Source organism: Giraffa tippelskirchi, chromosome 10, assembly GCF_054371585.1.
Source record: "Giraffa tippelskirchi isolate mGirTip1 chromosome 10, T2T-mGirTip1v1.2.pri, whole genome shotgun sequence".
Taxonomy (NCBI): Eukaryota; Metazoa; Chordata; class Mammalia; order Artiodactyla; family Giraffidae; genus Giraffa; species Giraffa tippelskirchi.
In genome coordinates, this window is record NC_137284.1 from 159,982,067 (window position 1) to 160,006,850 (window position 24,784).

Genomic DNA, 24,784 nt, shown 5'->3' on the forward strand with positions numbered 1-24,784 from the left:
ATGTCTGGGTCTCGGTGACCTGGTGGTGACAAGGACTAAAGGAGGCTGCTCGCTGGGCCGTCTCCGGACCACCCCGAGCTGCGGGTGCTCCAGCCTGGGCGCCCAGCTGGTCACTGCGACCCGCACTGTGACCAGTGCCGTCTGAGGCCCCAGGTATGGAAGCCCTGGGCAAACAGCCCCTCTTTGTCCTAAGTCCAGGCCTCTGCCCACCCACTGGCCCAGCCCGCAGCTCCGCACACCTCCAGCAGAACCCACCTGGGCTGTGGAGCCAGGCTTCACATGCGGGGAGTGGTGGAGACACCTGGTTTTGCTTTTCCTCCACACAGCAGCCTTCTGGAATCTTAACTCTGTGGGGACTAGTCGGGATCGAACGCCTCCTGTCTGCTGTCTCCATCACCCCCATTCTCCCGTCTTCCCACAGGGTCAGAGGAGCTGGCCGTTCATGTCCAGGGCCTCACGTCCTGGGCCTCCTCTCCTCGGACACGAGCACTTCCCCATGGACCTCACTCTCAGCAGGACAGTGGGAATAAAGGACCTCAGGATAGACGTCCTTTCTTGACAAAGCCTGGAATTCATGATGACTTTGACATCATAAAAATCCCGTTTGGAATGTCTCCAGTCGACAATCAGGTCCTTCTTCTCTTTCCACGCCTGCTGGGACACTCACAGCCCTCCAATCACAAAGGTACACAACCCGGGGGGGACTGGGGAGACGGCACAGAAAGGGACAGCAAAGGAGAAAGCATGTTAACTTGATTTTACAGCGTTACTGTCGTTTTATTACATCTGGAATCATTATTTACTTTCCACCACATCACCAGTGAGGTCTGCACAGAGCAGGCAGAGTCTGAACCCGGCATTTAAGAAAGGACAGAGCGTAGGTGAGAATGGTGGACTGGACAGGCCAGGTGGAGACAAACTAGAGCAGAGACCCAGGAAGTTAGAACGATGAGTGTCAACCATCTGAATGCCTCCGAAACCTGGATTTGTGCAGACACAGCATCTCCAAAGATCCACCCGAGTGTGGTGTCCAGGTAGACCTACCATCTTAACTTTCTAGCCAATAAAGTGTTTTCAGAAACGATTATCACAACGCTCTTCAGTTGCCAAACAGATATGCGACAATTACTCCAATGAACGGAAAGATCCAACTTAGCAAAGCACTTAATGTTAGCTATTGGAGTTACGACGGCATCACGCGCGCTAAGTCGCTTCAGTCGTGTCCAACTCCTTGCAACCCTATGGACCGTAGCCGGCCAGGCTCCTCTGTCCATGGGATTCTCCAGGCACGAATACTGGAGTGGGTTGCCATCCCCTCCTCCAGGGGATCTTCCCAACCCAGGGATTGAACCCACGTCTCTTACGTCTCCTTCATTGGCAGGCAGGTTCTTTTCCGCTAGCGCTAGCTGGGAAGCCCCTATGATGGTTATCAGTAAGTACAAAAAAAAAGAAAAGAACCAACAACTAGCTAATAAGCAGTGGAGTGGACTCCAACACCATTTTCCAAACTTTGAACTTGAGATTCTTCCTATCATGTAGTATTGCCCCTCTGACTGTCAGCATTCCTAAGATTTTAGAAATCAAAAGACAATGGAGCACAGAACCAAGAAGGACCGACGGTACAGCACATGGAACTATACTCAATAACATGTAATAACCGCTAATGGAAGAGAATGTAAAACGGGAATATATATGTATAACTGAATCACTTTGCCGTATACCTGAAACTGCCACAACACTGTAAACCACTTATATTTTAATAAAAAATGTTTAAAGACAATGGAGGAAATAGCCCCCTTCTCAGCGACTGGCTCTGCTCTGGGCCCACATGCAGCGATGAGCACACACAGCCACCCTGCTGCGCGGCCCAAACCCGCCACTGCTTCCCCTGACACCACATCCAAGGGTCCCAGCACGGCCCTCTGGGCAGACACCTGAGCTGCTGCCCAGGAAACCCCCAGCTTTGGGCGGTTTCTTTTCTGTTTGCATGGGTTGAACATGAGGGCGTTGGGAAAGAAGGCTCTAAAATCCCACCGGCTCCAGGAAGCCCCCGCGCATGGACCTCTGTCCTCCTTTCACACAGCACAGTGTCCAGACCTGCGTGAGAAGGTCACTGGAGACGCTGCTCTGCGGGCTGGCCCAGGGCTGCGGATGAGCAGAAACCACAGGGGCTCACAGTCCCCCGTCAGGGGGTTGGGGGTGCCTCACCCCCCAAGGAAGCCTTCTCCCTTAGCCCCCCGTGTGAGCACGTGCAGGCTGTCACCCCACCTGCTGGGGGTCTCTCCGGACATTTCCTAACCCCTGCCTTCACGCGATCACCAAGATATGGTAGTGATCAAGACAGAGCAGGAGCCAGGACAGCCAGGGGCATCACCACCTCCCACCTGGACCATTACAGACACTCACATCAGACCGTACACACCGAACTCCCGAGACCCAGTTCAGTGATGGCCAACGTCGTGCCATTTCCGTTTTACTGTCGTCCACCGGGATCGCAAGGTCCCAGTCAACTGGGATCATCCTTTTATGTTTATATCCTTATATTTTTCTTCGGGGGGATAAACTTAAACACGCTGAAATACACAAATCGTAACTGAATAACTGTGACAGATTGAACCACCCATGAAGCCCACACCCGATCCCCCTAAAGAGCATCCCCAGCTTGTCAGAAGGCGGCCTCCTGTTCCACCTCCCAGGAGCAATCACCGTTTGGACATATCTCACCGTTGATGAGCGTAGCCGGGATTCAAACATCACATAAATGGAGTCATAGAAAGCATGCTCTGGGGGAGAGGTCTGGCTTCTTTTTTCAGCTTAATGTCCATGAGAGTCATCCACCTGGTTGATTCGGCCACTGCTTACTCCTCTTTGGTGACCGGTGGCACCACTGGGTGACTAGGCCGCAGTTTGCTTGTCCTTTCACCCACTGGTGGCCACTGGAGTTGTCTCTGGTTTTGTACAATTGTGAGTAAAGGTTCTATGAACAGTAGGATGCAACTATTTGGGACGTATATGTTCTTTTTTTGTTTTGTTGGTTTGTTGTTTTTATTTTTTATGTAAAAACATGATCGCAGTTACTGGAGTCTAAGGGCATGTGCCTAACTTTATAAGAAATTGCCAAACACGTTCCAAACTGGTTTCACTGTTTACAGACCGACCAGAATCGAGCAGGAATTGCGGCTGTGCTTTTTCAGACGTGGCCATGCCATTCGGTGGGCGGTGTTGCCCCCTCGAGACACCAGACACCAGGCTGTCTGCACCTCCCTGACAACTACAGCATTGAGCGCTTCTTTATGGGCTCATCCGACCGGTGGACATCTTCCTTATCTTTAAAAATAATGTGTTTATTTTCTGTTGTTGAAACTAAGAATCACATTCCTGAGGTGACGTGAGCCCTATGTCATTTATGTGCCTTGAGAATAGTTTTTCCCAGTCTAGACCTGCTCATTCTCTTTTCCAAAATCTACTTTTAATGAACAGGAAGGATTTTTTTTAATGAAGTCTAATCAAACATTTCCCTTTGAATATTGCTTTCTGTGTCCCATGCAAGAACCTGTTGCCTACCTCCTGGTTAGAGAGATTCTCTCCAATGTTTTCTTTTAGACACTTTGTAGTTTTAGTTTTACTTTACATATACATGATATACCTCAATTTTTGTTTCTGAGGTAAGGTAAGCCAAGTTTCTTATTTATTTAGTTAGTTATTTATGTTTGGTTGTGCGAGGTCTTCATTCTGCACAGGCTTTTCTGGCTGCGGTGAGCGGGGCCCCTCTCCAGCTGCAGTGCGTGGGCTTCTCCTGCTCCGGAGGACGGGCTCTAGACACACGGGCTCCTCAGCCGTGGCGCACGGGCTTAGCTGCCCTGCAGTACGTGGGATCATCCCAGACCAGAGGTCAAACCCGTGTCCACAGCACTGGCAGGCACATTCTTATCCACTGGACCACTGGGGAAGCCCCAAGTTTGTTTTTTTCCCCCTATATGAGCATCAAGTCATTTCAGTAATATTTGTCTTTTTTAAAAAACTTACTTTTCCCATTGAACATTTTAGATGTCTTGGTTAAAAAACCAATTGGCCATATGAGGGTGGGCTCTAGAACCTCTAATTTACTCCACTGTTTACTAATGTCTATTTTATATTCTCAGACTAAAACCACACTGCTGGACTTCCCAATAAGTCGTGATGTCAAGAATCATAAGCTCTCTCACAGTCTTTCCTAGGCTTCTATATCAATGTCAGAATCAGTTACCTAAGTGCTTACTGTATAAGACCAGGATTGTGCTGAAAACACAATCAAATTGGAGAAGAGAGACAGCTTACCAGCAGTGAGCCTTCCAACCCTTCATGAACATGGGACATGCCTCTTTGTTTATTGAGGTATTCCCTATTTTCTCTCACCAAGTTTTGTCATTTCAGTGTGACATACGCTGTTTGTCTTTTGTTAACTTTATTTCTAAGTACTTTACGCTTTTTTGATGCTTTTACACATTGATTTTTTATTTTACTTTCCAACTGGTTGCTGCTAATTTATATTAATTCAATTGTATTTTTGAATATTGACCTTCATCCTAAGACTTTGTTAAATGCACAGATTTGTCCTAATAAGCTATTGCTGTGGTGGTTGTTGTCAATAACTTGGGATTTTCTGTGTAAATAATCAGCTTGTCCGGGACAGGACAGTTTACCTCCTTATTTTTATTTCTTCTTCTTATCTTTCTGCACTGGGCGGGACCCCCATATGAAGTTGAATGTAGTGATGGTAAGAGGTATCCCTCCCTTGTTCCAAACTGTAGAAAAAAGCACCAGCATCTCAATAACCTGAAGGTTTTAGTAAATGGCTTCCCTGGTGGCTCAGATGGTAAAGAACCTGCCTGCAGTGCAGGAGACCCGGTTGAATCTCTGAGTCAGGAAGATCCCCTGGAGAAGAGAATGGCTTCTCCAGTATTCTTGCCTGCAGAATTCCATGGACAGAGCCTGGTGGGCTACAGTCCAAGGGGTCGCAAAGAGTTGGGCACAACTGAGTGACTAACACACACCTTTATCAGATTGAGGAAGTTTCCTTCAATCGCTAGATGCCTGAGAATGTTTGTCTTGAACAGGTTTTAATTTTTACCAAAATTTTTTTATCAATCTATTGAAATAAATATATTACTTTCTTTTTTTATTCAATTTCAATGATTTTCCATTTCTATGGTCTATGATTCTCAAACATTAAACCAACTTTATATTCATAGGATAAAGCCCACTTGGTCATGGTGTATTTTTCACACGTATTGTTGGATTCAATGTCTTAACATTTTGTTCAAGATTTCAGCATCAATGTTCTTAAAAGATACTGGTCTATGATTTGTATTTTTCCTGTGACTCTTTTGTTAGGTTTAGGTATTACAATTATGCTACCCTCGTTAAATGAGTTTAAAAGTTTCCTTTCTCTATTTCCTAAAAGAATATTGTAGGATTGATGACTTTTCTTCCTTATGTATTTGAAAGAATTCTCCAGTGAAACCATCTGGGTCTAGGGTTCTCTTGTGGGAAATTACTTTGATAGGAATTTTAAGGTCTTGGATAGATATAAACTTACTTGGCTTTTTCCTTTCACCTTGTGTAATTTTTCATAAGTTAAACATTTTTTTGAGGAATCTGTCCATTTCAATTTTAATTTATTGACAAATGTCAAATGACAAATGTCAAACTGTCAGATCTATCAAATTTATGGGCATAAACCTGTTTGTAATATTTCCTTATTATACTTCTGCAGATGCCTGCAGGATCTGTAATGATCTCCCTTCTTTCATGACTGATACTATCAGTTTTTGCTTTCTCTCTTTTTTTCTGAATTATTTTTGCCAGGAGTTTATGACTTTATTAATATTTTCAATAGACCTTGTTGGGCGTTGTCCTGTTCCCAGCTGCTATGGGCTGTTCCTGATTTATTTCTGCTCCCAGTTCTATCATTTCCTTCTTTCTAGCTACTTTGGGTTTCATGTGCTCATTTTTTTTTTCTAGTTTCTTGAAGTGGAAAATTAGATCATTGATTTAAATCACTTTCTTTCTAAAATAAGCATTTTGGAGTTATAAATTTCCCTCTGAACACTGCTTTAACTACATTTCATAAAATGTGATATGCAGTACTTTTATTTTCATTCAATTTGAATTATTTCTCTTTCGCATTGTGATTTCTCCTTTGACATATGGGGCTTTTTCAAGTTCATCATTTAACACAAAAATATTTGGAACTTTTCTGGAGCTCTTATTCTTATTGATTTCAAATGCAATTCCTTTGTTGCCATAAGACACATTCTGTAATATTTCAATCTTCTGAAGTTGATTAAGTGTTGTTTTACAGCCCAGCATATGAATTATCGTGATAAGCATTCCATGTATGCTTGAAAATAATGTGAAATCTGCAGAGTTGGGCAGAGTTTCCATCAATGTCAATTAAGCCACTTAGATCCTATAATTTAGGTTTATAATTTAAGTGGATAAATTTATAAACATATAGATTTATAATCGTAATTCATAATTGAGATTCTCTGTCTTTACTGATTCTTTTTATCTAGTTATTTTATAGATTCCTGACAATACAGTTTTACTAAGCCTAATAAATTCTGTCATTTTTGGTGCAGTTATTTTGAACCTCTAGTCCTAAAGCTTGTACAAAGTGTTCATGATTATGTCTTGTTTATGGTTATGTCTTGCTGATAGACCTTCATTAGTATGAAGTAGTTTTCTTTATATTTGGTGATATGTTTGCCTCAAAGCCTATTTATATATACTACATATCATTATATCTACCTATTTAATATACATCTATTTATATATATATAGGAGTCCCTGGTGGGTCAGTGGTAAAGAACCCTCCTGGCAATGCAGGAGACCCGGGTTCAATCCTTGGGTTGGGAAGATCCCCTGGAGGAGGGAATGGCAACCCACTGCAGTATTCTTGTCCAGAGAATCCCATGGACAGAGGAGCCTGGTGGGCTATAGTCCATGGGGTCACAAGAGTTGGATATGACTTAGTGACACCACCCCCATTTTTATGAAATATATATATCTCTGCATTTTTCATCTCCATTCAGACTAGTTCTATGTAAGTGTTCAACAGCTTCTGCCAGTGGCCACTGAGCTGGGCGCTGAGCCCTGGAATGTCTCTGCTCTGTGTTGAAGACTAGGTTCCGGATACAGAATTCTAGGTTGGCAGATGCTTTCAGTGCCCCAGTGATTCCAGCATCTTCTCGTCTCTGTTCCAGAAGAGATCTCTGTAGTTACATTGTCATTTGCCTTATGTAAGATGCCATTTTCCCCTAGCTGCTTTTTAAAATTTCATATGTATGCTTGGATTTCAGGAACTCAACTATGACATGCCTAGAGGTCTGGGGTTTTGGTTTCTCTTCTCTTATCCTACTGGGAATTCTTTGAGGTTGTTGGATTTGTAAACTTGATGTTTTTTAAAGCATTCAGGACACTTTAAACTATTATTTCTTCAAATCTGTTTTCCCATTCCAGTATCTTCCTCACTGCTTTTTGGAACTCTGATTACAGATGTGTTAGATTCCTTGATATCTATTTAACTCCAGGCTTTGGAAGCTCTGTTCATTTCCTTCAATGCTTTTTCTGTTCTTCAGAATTGATCATTTCTATTGATCTACTTTCTTCTTTTTTTTTCCTGTTCTTTATTTTGGCTACACTGGTCTTTGTTGTGGCAAATGGGCTTCTTTCTGATTTCACAACGCAGGCTTAGTTCCCCTGCAGCATGTGGGATCTTAGTTTTCCAACAAGGGATGGAACCCTCATCCCCTGTGTAAGAAGTCAGATTCTTACCCACCGGGCTGTCAGGGAAGTCCTCTATCGATCTGTTTTCAGGTTCACTGATTCTTCCGTCATTTGTCTTCATTCTTCTATGAAGTCAATTCTGTGATCACTTCAATCCTATTTTTGAATATTTAAAGCCAATAATTTCTGCTTACCAGTTCTCTTCCAGAGTGCTCCAACTAGTCACTTACTAGGCATTTACTTTCCTTTACATTGTGGTACCCACTTTATTAAACACTTTAATGTATACCTATGCTCACTGCAGCATCTGGTTCACTTGAGTTGGTTGTTATTTGCTGTTTCTTTAAGTACGAGGACATTTTCTTGCTTCTTCACACGTCGTGTCTGACTCTGTGACCCCACAGACTGTAGCCCTCCAGGAGCCTCTGTCCATGGCATTTCCCAGGCAAGAATACTGGAATGGGTTGCCATTTACTCTTCCAGAGGATCTTCCCAACCCAGGGATCAAACCTGCGTTTCTTGCTTCTGTATTGGCAGGCAGATTCTTTACCACTGCTCCAATTACTGTTAAACACAAGTCATTATGGATGAAACATTGTAGTCTCTGGATTATTTTACGCTTCTCTGGAGAATAATTTTTATTTCAGCAAGAAGGTAGTTTCAGGTCAGTTCAGTTCAGTAGCTTAGTCGTGTCTGACTCTTTGCGACCCCATGGACTGCAGCACGCCAGGCCTCTCTGTCCATCACCAAATCCTGGAGCTTACTCAAACTCACGTTCATTGAATCGGTGATGCCATCCAACCATCTCATCCTCTGTCATCCCCTTCTCCTGCCCTCAATCTTTCCCAGCATCAGGGTCTTTTCCAATGAGTCAGTTCTTCACATCAGGTGGCCAAAGTATTGGAGTTTCAGCTTCAGCATCAGTCCTTCCAATGAATGTTCAGGAGTGATTTACTTTAGGATAGACTGGTTGGATCTCCTTGAAGTCCAAGGGACTCTCAAGAGCCTTCTCCAGCAACACAGTTCAAAAGCATCAATTCTTCGGCACTCAGCTTTCTTTACAGTCCAACTCTCACATCCATACATGACCACAGGAAAAAGCATAGCTTTGACTAGATGGACCTTTGTTGGCAAAGTAATGTCTCTGCTTTTCAATATGCAGTTAGTTTGGCAGGACTCAAACCCCATACTTTGCAGTGGACAACAACTAAATTCTTTGCTTAACTGTACTGGTTTCCAGATGCCTTTTTCTCATCCTGCAACACACAGCCCAGCTCAGCAGTCAGTTGGCAGGTGGGTGGGCTGCATATGACGGTCTGGGGCACCTGTCTTTCATCATTTTCTAACTTTCTAGATGGTCAGCCAGCCCCAGGGTCCCTCAGGCTTTCGTCTGCCATCCCAGCCACAAACTGGGGATTGGGGAGGGCCTTCAAGCAAAGAGGTGTGAATTCAAAACTATTGCCCCCTCTGTGGCTTGTATTTTAAGAGTGGGCTCCTCTCCAGCTTCTGCCTATTATCAGTTACTCTCCATTGACATTAAAAGGGTTTTTATTATTATTATATTCTGTTCAGCTTTTGTAATGATTATCCTTGGGAGAGTTAACCTGATAAGCTACTCTGTCATTACCACAGACTTGAACTTCCATATATTGTATTTTGAGTATTGCCTACGATAAACTTAGGCTTCCCAGGTGGCTCAGTGGTAAAGCATCTGTCTGCCAATGCAGAAGATGCAGGTTCGATCCTTGGGTCAGGAAGATCCCAAAGTAGGCAATGGCAACCTACTCCAGTATTCCTGCCTAGAAAATCCCATGGACAGAGGAAGCTGGCAGGCTACAGTCCATGGCGTCACAGAGTCAGACACAACTGAGTGACTAGGCACACAGGATAAGCTTGGTAGGTGTTCGGTACCCAGTTCTGACCTGCACTAGCATTAGATGTTTCTCTTCCTTTAATTTTCGCAGCGGGCGCTCCTACAGCACTTTGAGGAAGTCCAGTGGGCTGGACCGTGTCGGGATCACCTATGGAGGCTTTCTCTCAGGCTCTGGAGGCCAGCAGAACAGTAAGGTGAAAAGTGCCATCCAAGAATGCATCTAGACGTGCCATCCCCTCCTCAGACAGGTAACCACAGTCACCTCCCACCAGCGACAAGCTCTGTAATAAGCTGGTACTCAGATCATTTCCCCTCTCAAAATCCTTTGGAAAAAAAACAACTGATAAACTTCAGAAAACCTGTTTCTATAACAAAATGTCCCTTCGTTGCTGCATTTTTTTTTTAAACTGGATTAGAACCAGCCACTCCTCTTACTGTGCTATTGAAATAAAATATGGTAACCTGGTATCTTTACTAGAAACCTAGACTTGGGAGAGAGTCCCAGAAACAGGGTTTCCTTGAGACCAGTTTGGAACCAACCATCTCTCCCAAGGGCTTCCCCAGTAAAGAATCCACCTGCAATGCAGGAGATGTGGGTTGGATCCCTGTGTCAGGAAGATCCTCTGGAGAAGGGCATGACAACCCACTCCAGTATTCTTGTCTGGAGAATCCCATGGACAGAAGAGCCTGGCAGGCTGCAGTCTGTGGAGTCACAAAGAGTTGGGCATGACTGAGCAACTGAGCATCTCTTCAAAATCTGGAATCCAGGCTCCAGGGTGCAAGAACCTCTCCTTTCTGCTGAAGTCCTGGTGGGCACACACTACCTAGGAATGGTCACCCATCACTTTGTAGGAGTCGATCTGGAACCTTCAACTAGACCATAGCTCCCTACTCACAGGACCTCTTCTCAGCCTGTGCTGGTTTTACAATATCCAGTACGGGGGTCCCAAAGATGGCCCAACCCAGCCACCGAGATGACGTGTAAGGATGACTTGCTGACATCATTTTGGAGGCAGGACAAGAAGTTTCAACCTCAGATCTTCACACGACTTTAATTTCAACTTTGCCTTAAAGTTAAGTGCCTACTATGTGTCAGATCCCCTGCTGGGGGCCAAGGCATATGAGACAAAGTAAGATCCGTGGTATCAAGAAGTCCACAGTCCAGTGGGGAAGCAAGACAAAAAACAGTGAATGCAAACATATGATTGTCAATATCGGAGATGTTAGTGAAGGAAACAGTGAAGAAAGGGTAATAGGTTTGGAGGAAGTAACTTTGCAACAGTAGTATTTATCCCATTGTGAAGGACAGAGAAGCCTGGCGTGCTATAGCCCGTGGGGTCATAGAGTTAGACACGACTTAGCAACTGAACCAGAGCAATGAAGGCCGTCTCTGAGCTCTGAGTTCACCTGATGGAGAGTGAGGCTACTTCTGGCAAACTGTGTGCCCGTAATTTGCAACCAAAGCCAGGGGGAAACACAGGCATCTCGATCCCTCTGTTACATGTGACAGTTGCCCCACCCAGGGTCTCTCCAGGCTGGTGAGTACCCCGCCCCGACATCCCTCACATGCACAGTCTTGGTAACCAGCTCAGGAAACGAGGCCGTGTCCTTCAGGGCTGCGTAAACACACAGGTCAGCCAAGGTAAGAACCCCATGAGTCGGTGCTTCTGTTCAGCTGAACGCTCTCCATTCGCACACTCGTGAGCTCAACTCCTCTTCTGAGCTGCGTCCACGCCCAGAAACACAGACCCCACAGGGTGGGGGCACCTCGGGGCTCTGACGGGGCCCCGTCAGAGCCTGAAATTATTTTAAATTCCCTACTAATGTCTCTGGGTATATTCCCAAATCTAGCCCTGAGGCTGGAAAAACGCATCAATCCGGTCTCTTCACACTGCGCAAAGGTCTTCATTTCCCAACTCAATTATAACTAGAAAGTATCTGAACTTGGCCTCAGTGGTCTGGTTTCCCCATTAACATCTGGGTCCTTGGAATTAATCTCTTATAAGAACACTCCCCTTTACACCTAATTCCGGTTTCTCAATATGCCACATTTGAGGATTTCTGGCTTCTACAAATCTCAGGCTACATGAAGGAAGGATGGGTTGGGAGGGCGAGAAAGTCACCGCTTCTGCGACCATTAACTGATCACAGCCTGCCTCGTCCTCCGTGAACAAAACAGAGGATATTTATTGGGAGATGCTTACGAGAACCACTGATAAGGCAGAGACATTGTCACAATGAACTAACCAGAAAAGCAACCTGCACAAACAGGTTGGCTTCAGATTACAGTAAACCACCGCGGATCAATTCCTACTTTAACCCAAGCTCCTGGGAAGAAAGACCACACAAGACCTGAATGATGGACTGAACTGTGTAGAACATCCAGGTGTGACTATGTCCTCTTAGAGGGAAGTGGCCGGTGGGCCGACACAGGGCTCTGGAGGGCGCCCTGACCTGATGAATCTCTGCAGCAACAATTAGAGGAAACTATCAACAAATGTGTCTATAAAGTGTATATGTGACAATCCCGAGGGGACATAATACAAGTATTTGTAACCTGACAGGCTTTAAAAAAAAAATAGCTAAATGACTGAAACCAACTTTATGTAACAAGTCCTGTATTTGAAAAACTCAATTGCAAGATTAGGGAAAACTGAGGATACTAGTTTGTGTTTTAAAAAAAGTAACAATAATAATTGAGAAGCTTATTGAATAATAGCATTTAAACAGCGTCCATTAGATGACAGACCTTCCTCCACCTTGAGGCTGAGCTTTCTCTGTTTACCATCAGATCCTCAGCAACTAACACAGGTAGGGCTCTTAGTAAATGTGTGCTGGGGAGGGTGAATGGACAAACCAGGATACACAGTGGCCACAAGCAGTAGCTGGATGATCCGTGCCCACGCTCTGCTCTGTTTAGCCCAGGACGGGCATGGCCCTGGGGCTGATGCTGGCCACCGGGAGTGCTCATGTGTCCAGCACAGGTCAGGGGAGGTGCTGAGTCAGTGCTGAAAGCTCAAAGAATGTCACTGAGCTATCCTGAGGGTCTTGAAAGAGCACTGTAAGATCAACATGGGTTTCTAGAGCAGTGAAAATACTCTGAATGATATCACAGTGGAGGACACACCATGTTACCTCTTTGTCCAAACCCATAGACTGGTCTGTGGGAGACCTGGGTTCAATCCCTGGGTTGGGAAGATCCCCTGGAGAAGGGAATGGTCACCCACTCCAGTATTCTGGCCTGGAGATCCCATGGACTGTATAGACCATGGGGGTCACCAAGAGTCGGACATAAATGAGTGACTTTCACTTTCACAGACTGGACATACCAAGAGTGCACCCTGATACGAGCTACGGGCTCTGAGTGATGACCACGTGTCCCAGTGGCTCCACTGTCTGTAACAAACGGACCATCTGGTGGGGATGTTGATAGCAGGGAGGCTGGGCTGGGGCGAGGGGTAGGTGGGAACTACCTGTATGTTCCTTTCAGTTTTGCCAGGAACCTAAAACTGCTCTAAAAATATGATGTCTTTTTAAAAAGATTAAACTGGGGAGGAAGCTGTAAATGGTAAGTGTGAAAAAGTAAAACCAAGCACAAACCAAGGCAGGCATGCTGGCCAAGTTCTCGACTTTGGAAGGCCACACCCACCAAGGAGACCAAGGGGGAACCCCGTCTGTTGATTTTCAGTCTCCAAGGAAGCCCCCGGGGAGCCCGCAGCCAGCATTCCTGGACGGTGGGGGGCAGGCCCACCCAGCGAGGCCTCCAGCCTCCACACACATTCCAGCTACTGGCGTTCCCGGGTTCCTCCCAAACACCCACCACCTCGTGGACAAGCCCACCCCCAGGACATTCAGGACCGTTCAGTTGTGTGATCCCCACGTTGAAGACCCTGATGGGAGCAAAAGGGGCAAACCACATGCCTCTCAGAGCAGAAAGCCTGCCACTCGGCCCGCACGCGTCACCAGGGGCCAGCACACAGTGTAGACAAGGTCTTCCCAGACGTGCCCAGGGTGGGGACAAAGTCACACAGGGCGGCTAGCCAGGCACAGCTGGTCATCACCACTCACGGGCTAACATCCAAGCCAAGGGGCTGCCTTAGACAAGCGGGCTTGCAGGCATCGGCACCACGGGCATCAGGGAGCTAAGGGTGCCCAGCAGACGTGCTGCAGACGGGAACTCGGCCTCCTGAGTCAGGACATATGTTGCCAAGCTGCCTTTCCTGGGAAGGCTGCGATGTAGCCGCTTCACCACGTGCTTCCCAAACGCATGTGCCCTCAGATCCCTTGTCCCCCGAGGTGGAACCACACCCCGGGAAGGCCCTCAGCAGGCACACAGCGAGCGGGATGCCCCCTCCTGCCGGACTGTGGTCCAGGAAACCGTGGTCTGGACATGAACGGACAGGTCAAGATGGCACTCGGTGGGGACAGGTAGCCACACTGACCCAGAACTGACAAGACACACACAGGTCCCCACCCTGGGGGTTCCTGTAGGCACAGTTCAAACAGCACCCTGCTCTCTACAGAGGTCTCAGATGCAACCCCGAGGAAGACCTGAGGCTGAGTCTGAAGAGGGGCAGGGACTCCTGTTACACAGCAGATCACTGTCCTCACCAGACGCTGGTGCTCGGAAATGAAGGGGGGTGGCGGTGGGCGCACCTCTGCCCACTGGCATCGAGCTAGATCGATACAAAGAGTCAGGCAGACGGCCAATTACCTGCCACCCAGAGCTTCACTTGAGGGACTGAAATCGTTTTTACAAGCGTGAATTTAAATTTCCAGACATAAGATAGTCTTCCTCAGACGTTTACCAAAACATTACAATTTTCGGTATTCACGCAAAATTAGGAGGTACTACTAGTCCCAGCTAGAAAGGTTATGCTCAAAATCTTCCAAGCTAGGCTTTAGCATTCTGTGAACTGAGCACTTCCAGATATTCAAGCTAGGTTTAGAAAAGACAGAGGAAGCAGAGATCAAGTTGCCAACATTCGCTGGATCATAGAGAAAGCAAAGGAATTCCAGAAAACATCTACCTCTGTTTCATTGAATGTGCTAAAGCCTTTGATTGTGTGGATCACAACAAAGTGTGGAAAACTCTTAAAGAGATGGGAATACCAGACCCTTTTACCTGTCTCCTAAGAACTGTATGCAGGTCAAGAAGCAACACTTAGAACCCTGTATGGAAAACTGAATGGTTTAGGATTGAGAAAGGAGTATGACAAGGCTGTACACTGTCACCCTGTTTGTTTAACTTATACGAAGAGCACATCATGCGAAATGCTGGGCTGGATGAGTTACAAACTGGAATCCAGATTGCCAGGAGAAATATCAACAACCTTAGATATGCAGATGATACCACTGTAATGGCAGAAAGCAAGGAGGAACTAAAGAGCCTCTTGATGAGAGTGAAGGAGGAGAGTGAAAAATCAACATTCAAAAAACCAAGATCTTGGCATCTGGTCCCATCACTGCATGACAAATAGAAGGGGAAAATGTGGAAACAATGACAGATTTTCTCTTCCTGGGCTCTCAAATCACTGCAGATGGTGACTGCAGCCATGAAATTAGAAGACAATTGCTTCTTGGCAGGAAAGCTAAGACAAACCTAGACAGTGTGTTAAAAAGCAAAGACATCACTTTGCCGACAAAGGTCCGTATAGTCAAAGCTAAAGTCCATTAGTCATGTGCGGATGTGAGAGCTGGTTAATAAAGAAAGCTCAGCACTGAAGAATAGATGCTTTCCAATTATGGTTTTGGAGAAGACTCTTGAGAGTCCCTTGGACTGCAAGGTCAATCCAGTCAATCTTAAAGGAAACCAACCCTGAGTATTCATTGGGAGGACTGGTGGTGAACCTGAAGCACCAGTACTTTGGCCACCTGATGAGAAGAACTGACTCATTGGAAAAGATTGAGGGCAGGAGGAGGAGATGACAGAGGATGAGATGGCTGGATGGCATCACCAACTCAATGGACATGAATTTGGGCAAACTCCGGGAGTTGGTGATGGACAGGGAGGCCTGGCGTGCTGCAGTCCGTGGCGTCGTGATGAATCAGACTCGACATGGCGACTTAACAACAACTAGTTTATCCAAGGTGTCAGCAGCCACGTGGCATCTGCTTCCGGGGACCCGAGGCAGGTTTGGGTGAGTCACCTCTCGACCGCTTCCTTTGGCTCCACCCTGACACTTCTGGCTTCACAGTGATGATGATCAAAGGCCCTGACAACTCTTCTCTCAAATATCCCACTGCTACTTCCCCTCTGTCACAGATCTTGCCACTAATTTTACAGCAGACGTTGATCGAGTTCTGTTCTGTGTGCAGAGGAGAAAACTGAACAATTAACCCTGCCCTCCTGAGGCGTACTTCCTAGAGGGATTATACCCTGACCACGTACAATATTTTTAGCAGAATTTTCTCTCCTTCAAAAGTAGAAAAGGACAGTAAGCAGAATACCAGGGAAATACACTCCCAATCTCATGCCAGCAAAGACATTCCCTGGAATTGCAGATTCTAGAATTTTGCAAGGAATTCCCCGGATCAATAGGCCATGGCAGGAAGGGAAGGCCACAGTTTCGGGTTGTCTCCACAGCTTTAGGAACTGGAGCAAGATCTGCCATATTCTTACCTCATTTCATAAAACTCAAGAAGTACGTAGTTTTAGGGAAAGTTGTATAGTTTTCGTGTCTTTGTGTGTGTGTCAGAGCATAGTGGATAAACAGCAGTGACCAGGGACAATCTTTAGCACTTTATAGTTTCACTTCGCCTGTGAGTCCCAGGTCACCCCATGGGATCAGGGCGGGCGGTCGGGGTTTTCCATCCCAGCCCTTGGCCCTGGAGGATGGGGCGTCTAGGCCTCGTCCCTGGGAGTCTCGCAGCTCAGCCCCCGGAGCAGTGTGTTTTTCTGAGGATCACTACGAGAAACTGCTTTATGAAAACTGTCACTCTGAATCCTTCACCGAGAAGGAGGGGTATAAATAATTAAGAAATTTCTGCTGCGTTTGTGGTTGAGGATGCTGTGCGCTAACCCTCAGGGCCTGATGTAAAAAGTCCAAGGTAAATATTTTTTGCATTCAGTCCTCGGAAAAGCCTTGCTCCTTCCCAAGAACGAAAATGTCTCTTCCTTTCTGAGGAAGAGAATTCTGATTCTCGCCCCGTCTTCACGTTCAGTGACCTCACCAGGGTGAAAGAAGAGGGAGAAGAAAGAAAAGCAAGGCCAGAGAAGAGGGGACAGGACATGGAGAGCTGGCAGGGGCAGGGGACAGCTCGCGGAGCGCAGACGGTCCTAGGGCCTTGGGCTTTGTTGTAAACACCACAGTAAGGCCCAAAGTCTTTTATGAAGAAGAAACGTGACCTCATAGCACAGGAAACTCTACTCAATACTCTCTGATAAAAGAATCTATAAAAGAACGAATATACATATATGCATAACGGTCACTTTGCTGTACAGCAGAAACTGACAACATTGTAAATCAACTATACTTTAATAAAAATTCTAAAATAAGTTAGTAAAAGAAACTCAGGGTCTTCAGCAGTCTCTCAGGAATGCCTCACCCCAGGGCCACCCGTCCTACCTACCTGGGAACCATCCCACTGCAACCACCACCCTCCAAGGAGTCCAGGTCACAGAGAGGTGATGAGGAAGCCCCCGTCGGGAGAGGGAACCGGGCACCATTTGAAGCAAATGGAGTTTCTGGACCGGGTCACCTGCACAGCCACGCCCACATTTCAGACATGCCCGTGAGAAATTAACCTGAAATGCAACCATGACAACTGCTGGGATCCTACCGCCCACACATGATGGAGTTCACAGACCTTTTGTGAGGCTGGAACAAATCTGCCCCGAGCTGCATCTCCCAGGAGAGAGAGGCCAGCACCTTCGAGGACAACTCGTTAGCAGAGCAGAGGCAGGATGCAGGATGGCGTCCACACCGCGTCCTCAGGAGCGCTGGGTCCAGGGCACAAGAGATGAGAGGCCGGTTCTCAGGCTCTGGGGGCTGGGGCCAAAGGGCTGGGTGTCCAGGCCTCACCCCAACTCTCCCAGATCTCTCTCTTATCTGTTTTCTCATGGAGGCCCTGAGTGAGATTTAATGTGAAAACGGGATTCTACTGTCTCCAAATACTGAGACGGCAGAATGAGGTGACCCCAGGGGACACACGATCCAAAGATCTGTCGCCTGTCACTCAGCCTACCTGCCTTCCTCGCAACTCGGGTCATGACCCCCAGTGACTTCATCTGCGGGCTCACTGACACTTTCCCATCTTTATCCTGACACAGTGACCCGCTCCCTCCGTACGGGACCCTCTCCTCACCTACACTGTGGCCTCAACTGCCTTCTCCACCCTGAGCTGCCCTGATGCAAGCCCTGCCCTCCTCAGCGCCCCAGACAGCAGCCAGTGGACAGCCCGGCTGGGCGTCCACTGCCACAGACACTCGGTGTGACCACAGCTGGGCTCCAGACGCGTCCCAGAGCCTGCTTTCCTCCTGTCCCCCTGTCTCCTGCGGTCACGTGTAAGACTCCTGGTGCTGAAAGTCTTTCGTGTTGTGGGTTCAGAAGCATCCTGTGTGCACACATGTGTCTGTGCATGCACATGCCTGCTTTTGTGTATGTGTGTGTATGTATACTCAGACATGTTCAACTCTTTGCTACCCAATGGACTGTAGCCCGCCAGGCTCCTCCATCCATGGATTTCCCAGGCAAGAATACTGGAGTGGGTTGCCATTTTCTCCTCCAGGGGATCTTCCTGACCCAGGGATCGAGCCTGCATCTCCTGCATTGGAGGTGCTGGAGCCACCTGTGTATGATTACATCTGCATAAAACCTGCATCCTCAACCGAGGCTGGGGCTGCAGAGTATATAAGTAATGGACAACCCCCCTAGCTCCCCTCTCCGCCATCATAATCCCTCCCTGAAGCCACTGCCTGGGTCAGCAAGTGACCGACTTACACGTCATTTTTCAGGACCTAAGAAGCAGCCACTTAGTGATGAACTAATGTGAGGGTGACTGAATTAAGGAGGACACATACCAAGGAACAAATGTGAATTTTACAGAACTCTTCAGGAAGTAAAGGCTAAACCCAAATGGCTTTAATTTTTAATTGTGGAAAAGTGTCAATATCCCAGGAAGGTAAATAATTAAAAAGCAGTGGGCAGTGCTTTTCGGTAAATTCCATTTTCTCTTCACTGTGGAGATGCCCGTGCATCCAGCCTGGCCAACTCTCCCCACGATTCAAATCAACTCTGACTCATTAAACCGGAATGATTCTGCAGTTCCTGTGAGATGGCAGCTTCAAGGCTCACAGGTATATTCCAGGTGTGGTGGTGTTGTGTGACAGCAAACTGTGTGAAACAGGAGGGGAGGAAAGAGAAAGAGAAGAATCTGACGTCCTAATCTCAGTGATACCGCACCAGCGAGAGATCGTAAGACAGACACCCGAGCTCAGGGCGCTCCTGGTCAACCAGCACCCACGAGATGCTGTAGCTACCCAAATCAAGGATGAAGACTGTTTTCCAAGCATTAGTATAGCTGGGCTTCCCTGGAGGCCCAGTGGCAAAGAATTTGCCTGCAATGCATTAAGATACAAGAGACAGGGGTTCTATCCCTGGGTCAGAAAGATCCCCTGGAGGAGGGAATGGCAATCCACTGCAATATTCTTGCCTGGAGAATCCCATGGACAGAGGAGCCTGGCAGGCTACAGTCCATAGGGTCACAAAGCGTCAGACACGACTTAGCAACTAAACAATAACAACAGTTATAGCTAACGTGTAAATTGAGGACAAAAATTAACTGCCCTTCATTTGTGTTTGTAATGCTCTCAGCACTTGCATCATATTTTATCACCTTCTTCATTCTTTAGCAGAGATCACTGCCATGGGCTGAATCTATATCCCTCCCAACTTTATATGTTGAAACCTACATGCCAATTGTGTGCTCAGTCGTGTCCAATTCTTTGGAATCCCGTGGACTGTAACCTGCCAGGCTCCTCTGTCCATGGGATTTCCCAGGCAAGAATACTGGAGTGGGTTGCCATTTCCTCCTCCAGGTTATCGTCCCGATCCAGGGATTGAACCCACGTCTCCTACACTGGCAGGCAGATTCTTTACCTCTGAGCCACCTGGGAGGCCCTATGTTGAAACACTAACCCTCAAAGTGATAGCGTTGGGAGGTGGGGCCTTGAGCAGGTGCTCAGGCCACAAGGGTGGGGCCCTCGTTGTGGGACTGGTGCTCTTGGAAGAAGAGTCTCCTGACACTGTAGATCAACCATACTTCAATAAAATAAATTTAAAAAGAGGAGAGTCTCGCCACCATGTGAGGCCACAGGGAGAAGACAGCTGGCTATGAACAGGCCGTGGGCTCCCACCAGGCTCCGAGTCGGCGGGCAACGTGGTCGTGGACTGCCAGCCCACAGAACTGTGACAGATGTGTTTTTTGTTTAAGCCGCCCAGTCCCTGACACTTCAGTTACAGTTGCGAGTCTCAAGGCAAGGGAAGGGAAGATGAGTGTCTAACACAGCTGACTGTCTGCCCGTATGTCTCCAGATGTCACAGACAGACAACTGTCTGTATCTTGTCTCTCTGATGAAATATATATAAATATCCATGCATAAATATCCACATCCTTAAGAAGTATTACAGTAACTTCACAGCACCCTGACGATTTGGAAGTGTCTGTCCAGTGGGTGTCATGGATGAAAAGCACTTTTGAGGTAGAATCCACCATGCAAGGGTCATCAGAAAGGGTACAGTGCTAGAAACTGCCATTCCAGGAACCACTGAGCCGAAACTAGAGGAGGGCAGTCTTGGAGCGACTATGATAGCTGTCCTCAAACAGCTGCAGGGTTACACAGGGTGAGAGAAATAGCCATAGGTCCCCTGGACAGGAGCGGGAGCCATGGACGCAGCTGCTGGACTCTGGGTGTGAGTCCTGACTCCAGACAGCAGTGGCCATGTGACCTCGAGTTTCCCGGTCTGAGATTCGCGGCAGCCTCACCCTGTGTGGGACAACTTCACGAGACAGTTTGTGAAAACAGGGCTCACAGTTCTTGGCACCTAGGAAGGGGCTCAGAAAAGGACAGTTACTAATATCATGTTGATACCTAGACTCACCAGCTCTAACAGAGCAGGATTATGAAGTGGTGACCTGCAAAGAGATTAGGGGCTGAAATCACAGGTAACTCTGGTTTGTTGATCATGGAGAAATCTGAGGTCTGCTATGAGGTCATCTTGACAAATAATACAGTCCACAGCTGTCTGCCATGGTACATCTTCCATACAAGACCTGAACTTTCCAAAATTAAAGTGCAGTGGGGTTAGCTGGGATTCCCAGGCGGTTCAGCTGGTAAAGAATCTACGTGGCAATGCAGGAGACACAAGAGACACAGGTTCGACCCCTGGGTCGGGAAGATTCCTTGGAGCAGGAAATGGCAGCCCACTCCAGTATTCTTGCCTGGGAAAACCCCTGGACAGAGGAGCCTGGCGGGTTCCATGGGTCGCAAGGGTCACACACCACGGAGTGTCTGAGCACAGCACACCGGGTTAGTTAGAAAACGAAAACTTCCAGAAGACCCCTAGTAACGAGGTCTTTCCACCACCCACACAACCTTCAGATGAAGCCTGAGAAGGCCTGCCTCTCCCTGGGGTGGTGTCAGCAGCAGGTGGCAAACATCTGACACCCCTGTGGGGAGGTGGGCTCAGGGTGGCTTCCACCAACGGAGGACAGCAGAAATGACACCAGCAGTCAAGGTCTGAGCAGGAGAGAAAACCTCCAGTCACTTCAACAGGGAAAGCTCAGTGTAAAGGACTTCTAGAGACTAGGGTGACGGGGGACCTCAGTGAGGAGCAGGGAGAACCCTGAGAATCCAGGAAAGCAGGAGCCAGGGAGCACCCCACCCCGGGGCCGCCATCCAGATGTGCTGGGTGGGGTCAGCCCATGGCTCTCATGACCCAACTGCCTCAAACCCGCCTTGAAACGGGGTTTTCTTCTCCCTCTCCGAATTCTCGAGGCCTCACCCGGCTCCTTCCCACGGGACCTTCACATCCTACCTGTGTAGCAAGCCCAGCGCTGCCCTGGGCAGGACCATCCATCACTTATGGAGACGGGTTCATGACTGATGGCCCCTCCCGGGTCCAGGCCAGCAGCCCATCCTCCCGATGACCAGAGCAGGTCTTGTACCTGTTCCTGTGGCTCCCGGGAGCTGAGCACCCAGAGTGACACGGAGATTCTCCTGCAGGCTCAGCAGCTGCTCGGAAGGCATCTGGGCTGGGACCCATCGCTTGTCAGGAACAGGGCATGTTCATTCAGCACACAGCGGTAAACATGATGCTCTGAGCCACGGCGGAGATAGGTGCCAGCCACGGCAGCTGGGACGGCCCTCAGACACTCCCTCCCAGAGTCTGCAGAGTCCCCTCACTCCAGGGACCCTCCCTGGTCATCACCCCCATGCTGTCCCTGGGCTGTGAATTGATCCCAACTTGCCCTTTGCTGCAAACTGGTCCCTCTCTCCTCCCTGTCTTTGAGAAAAGGCTCAAATCACTGAGGTGTGGTTAGTGAACTAATCAATATCCCAGGTTAACTGCCAAGAAGGGCCAGGAGGTTGCCTGCGTCAGCTCCACGGAATACCTGCCTGCTAATGGGGTGCTGCCAGGGAACTCCCGGCAGTGTGCCAGCAGCAGGCGGGACACACCAGGGCAGGGCGGTCATCCTCCAGCCCTGCAGGCCACTCCCCATGGCCTCCTGCTCATGGCTGTGGGGGGTGAGCGCAGATATAAACCAAGCAGGAGCCAAGCAAGTGGTCCACATGTGACATAAAAGATGATCTAACAAAAGAGAGGATAAAATGGCTCAAAAATAACTAAATGAGAAAAGTAACAGGAAAACACGCGTCAAATTCAAAATTCCATTATGGACAAAGCACATCGCGCAGAGATGAGCAAGACCATGGCTTCCCTCCAGCCAGTCATCATCCTAGAGGAGCAGCAAGAAGCAGATGGGTGCCTCTGAGAGCGGACGGGCCACGTCAGGCGTGGTCAGAAAGGGGAGGGCCTGGCCGCGGGGTGCAGGCGCAGCCCTGGCCGGTGCGGGGTGCAAGCGCAGCCCTGGGCAGTGGGGTTCAGGCACAGCCCTGGCCGCAGAGGGCAGGCGCAGCCCTGGGCGGTGCGGGGTGCAGGCACAGCCCTGAGCGGTGGGGGTGCAGGCGCAGCCCTGGGCGGTCCCCCAGGATGGGAACACCCAGAAGAGCAGACACGGCCAGCCGGGGGTGGGGCGAGGGGACAGGTCACTCCCAGCAGAGGAAACAGTCTGCAAAGTCCAAGGTCAATCAGGGCGATGACCAAGCATCCCGCAGAGATGGGGACCCAATAGCAGAGGCCACACAGCAGCATGTTGGCAGAGGGCTGGGCACCGCCCTGCTGCTTGGAGCCAAGAGAAAGCTAAAGTAATTCTAGGCTGGAGTGTGTCACCTGGAAATAACGGTGACGTGCAGATACAAGGGTGGAGTGGTGTGGGTTCCGAAGAAGACAGCGTTTGGCTGGTTGACAACTTCACATCATCTGTTGAAATTACAGTCTGGGATCTGGAAGGCTTCCCTGAGGAAGTGATATCTGAGTGAGACCCAAAATACGAAGAGTTAATGATGTGAAGTTCAGGGTGTGGAGGCAAGGTCGACAGAGACACAAGGCATTTGAGGACCAAATTAGGGATGGGTGGGTGGATGGATGATGGATAGATGGAATGGTGGGTGATGGACAGATGGAGGATGGATGGATGGGTGGAAACACGGTGGTTTCAGCTTTTACAGTCATTTATAACCAGCCAAACACATACAGACACACTTAAACACACACATGCACACTTAAACACATACACATCAACACCCATCATGCAGACTACCAGCGCCTACAATTTTTTCCTGTTTTGATGCTAGACAAGGAACAGCAGCAGTGGCCTCCCATACTCAGCCCAACCTTAAGACAACAGTCAGGAGGAAAAAGAATACCTCAGAGAAAAACCCAGTTGAAGATGAACAACCAAGAATTTACTACAGAGGAGAAGAGTTATGTTAGATGATACTCAGCACTTTACTCTTAATTCCAAGTAAGAGCAAAATGTGACATGTGTTTGCCAACAAGAGACTTTTATAGAAACCACCTTCAAAATTCCATCATCGTCATCAAAATATTTAAGATAGCAGTTAATTAGGAGACTGCTACTGCTTTAGGTTATAGTTACAACAATAAAAACTAATAATGGCCAAGTCTCCCAAGTCAAAAGCGATAAAAGCAAAAATAAATAAATGGGACCTAATCAAACTCACAAGCACAGTAAAGAAACCCCATCAACAAAATGAAAAGACAGCTTATGAACTGGGAGAAAATATTTGCAAACGATGCAACCAAGGGCTTAATTTCCAAAATATACAAACAGCTCATGCAGCTCAATATCAAAAATAAAGCAAACAATCCAGTCAAAAAATGAGCAGAAGACCTAAACAGACATTTCTCCAAAGAAGACATACAGATGGCTAACAGGCACATGAAAAGATACTCAACATCATTAATTATTAGGGAAATGCAAATCAAAACTAGAGTGAGGTATCATCTCACACCAGTCAGAATTACCATTGTTCAAAAATCTACAAACATAAATACTGGAGAAGGTGTGGAGAAAAGGGAACCCTCCTACGCTGGTGGGAAGGTAAATTGGGGCAGTTACCATGGAGAACACAATGGAGGGTCCTTAAATACTAAACACAGAGCTGCCATATGATCCAGCAACCCCACTCCTGGGCATATTTCCGGAAAAGGCAAAAACTCTAATTTGAAAAGATACATGTACCCTAATGTTCTCAGCAGCATTATTTACAATAGCCAGGGCACGGCAACAACCTAAATGTCCACCAACAGAGGAATGGATAAAGATGTGGTGCGTATACGCAATGGAATACTACTCAGTCATGAAAAAGAAGGAAATCATGCCATTTGCAGCAACATAGATGGACCTAGAGATGATTATACTAAGTGAAGCAAGTCAGACAAAGACAAATATCATATGATATCACTTATATGTGGAATCTTAAAAAAAAATGACACAAATGAACTTAATTACAAAGCAGAAATAGACTCACAGACATAGAAAACAACCTTATAG

The 24,784-nt window shown here is 47.5% G+C and overlaps 1 protein-coding gene across 24 annotated transcripts in view; it reads right to left on the reverse strand.

Moving 5' to 3' along the window:
- LOC145524035 (uncharacterized) overlaps positions 1-24,784 on the reverse strand; it is a 343,643-nt gene that overhangs the window by 175,796 nt on the left and 143,063 nt on the right. For 5 of the 24 annotated variants that reach the window (XR_014067048.1, XR_014067046.1, XR_014067045.1 and 2 more), the window contains one exon: positions 18,699-18,978. The exons of 15 other annotated variants lie outside the window; for them this stretch is intronic. The gene's annotated coding sequence lies outside the window, so the exon portion shown is untranslated. Of the gene's footprint in view, positions 1-18,698; positions 18,979-22,521; positions 23,239-24,784 lie in introns of those variants that run through there. 4 more of the 24 variants (XR_014067047.1, XR_014067055.1, XR_014067049.1 and 1 more) reach the window with 2 other exon arrangements.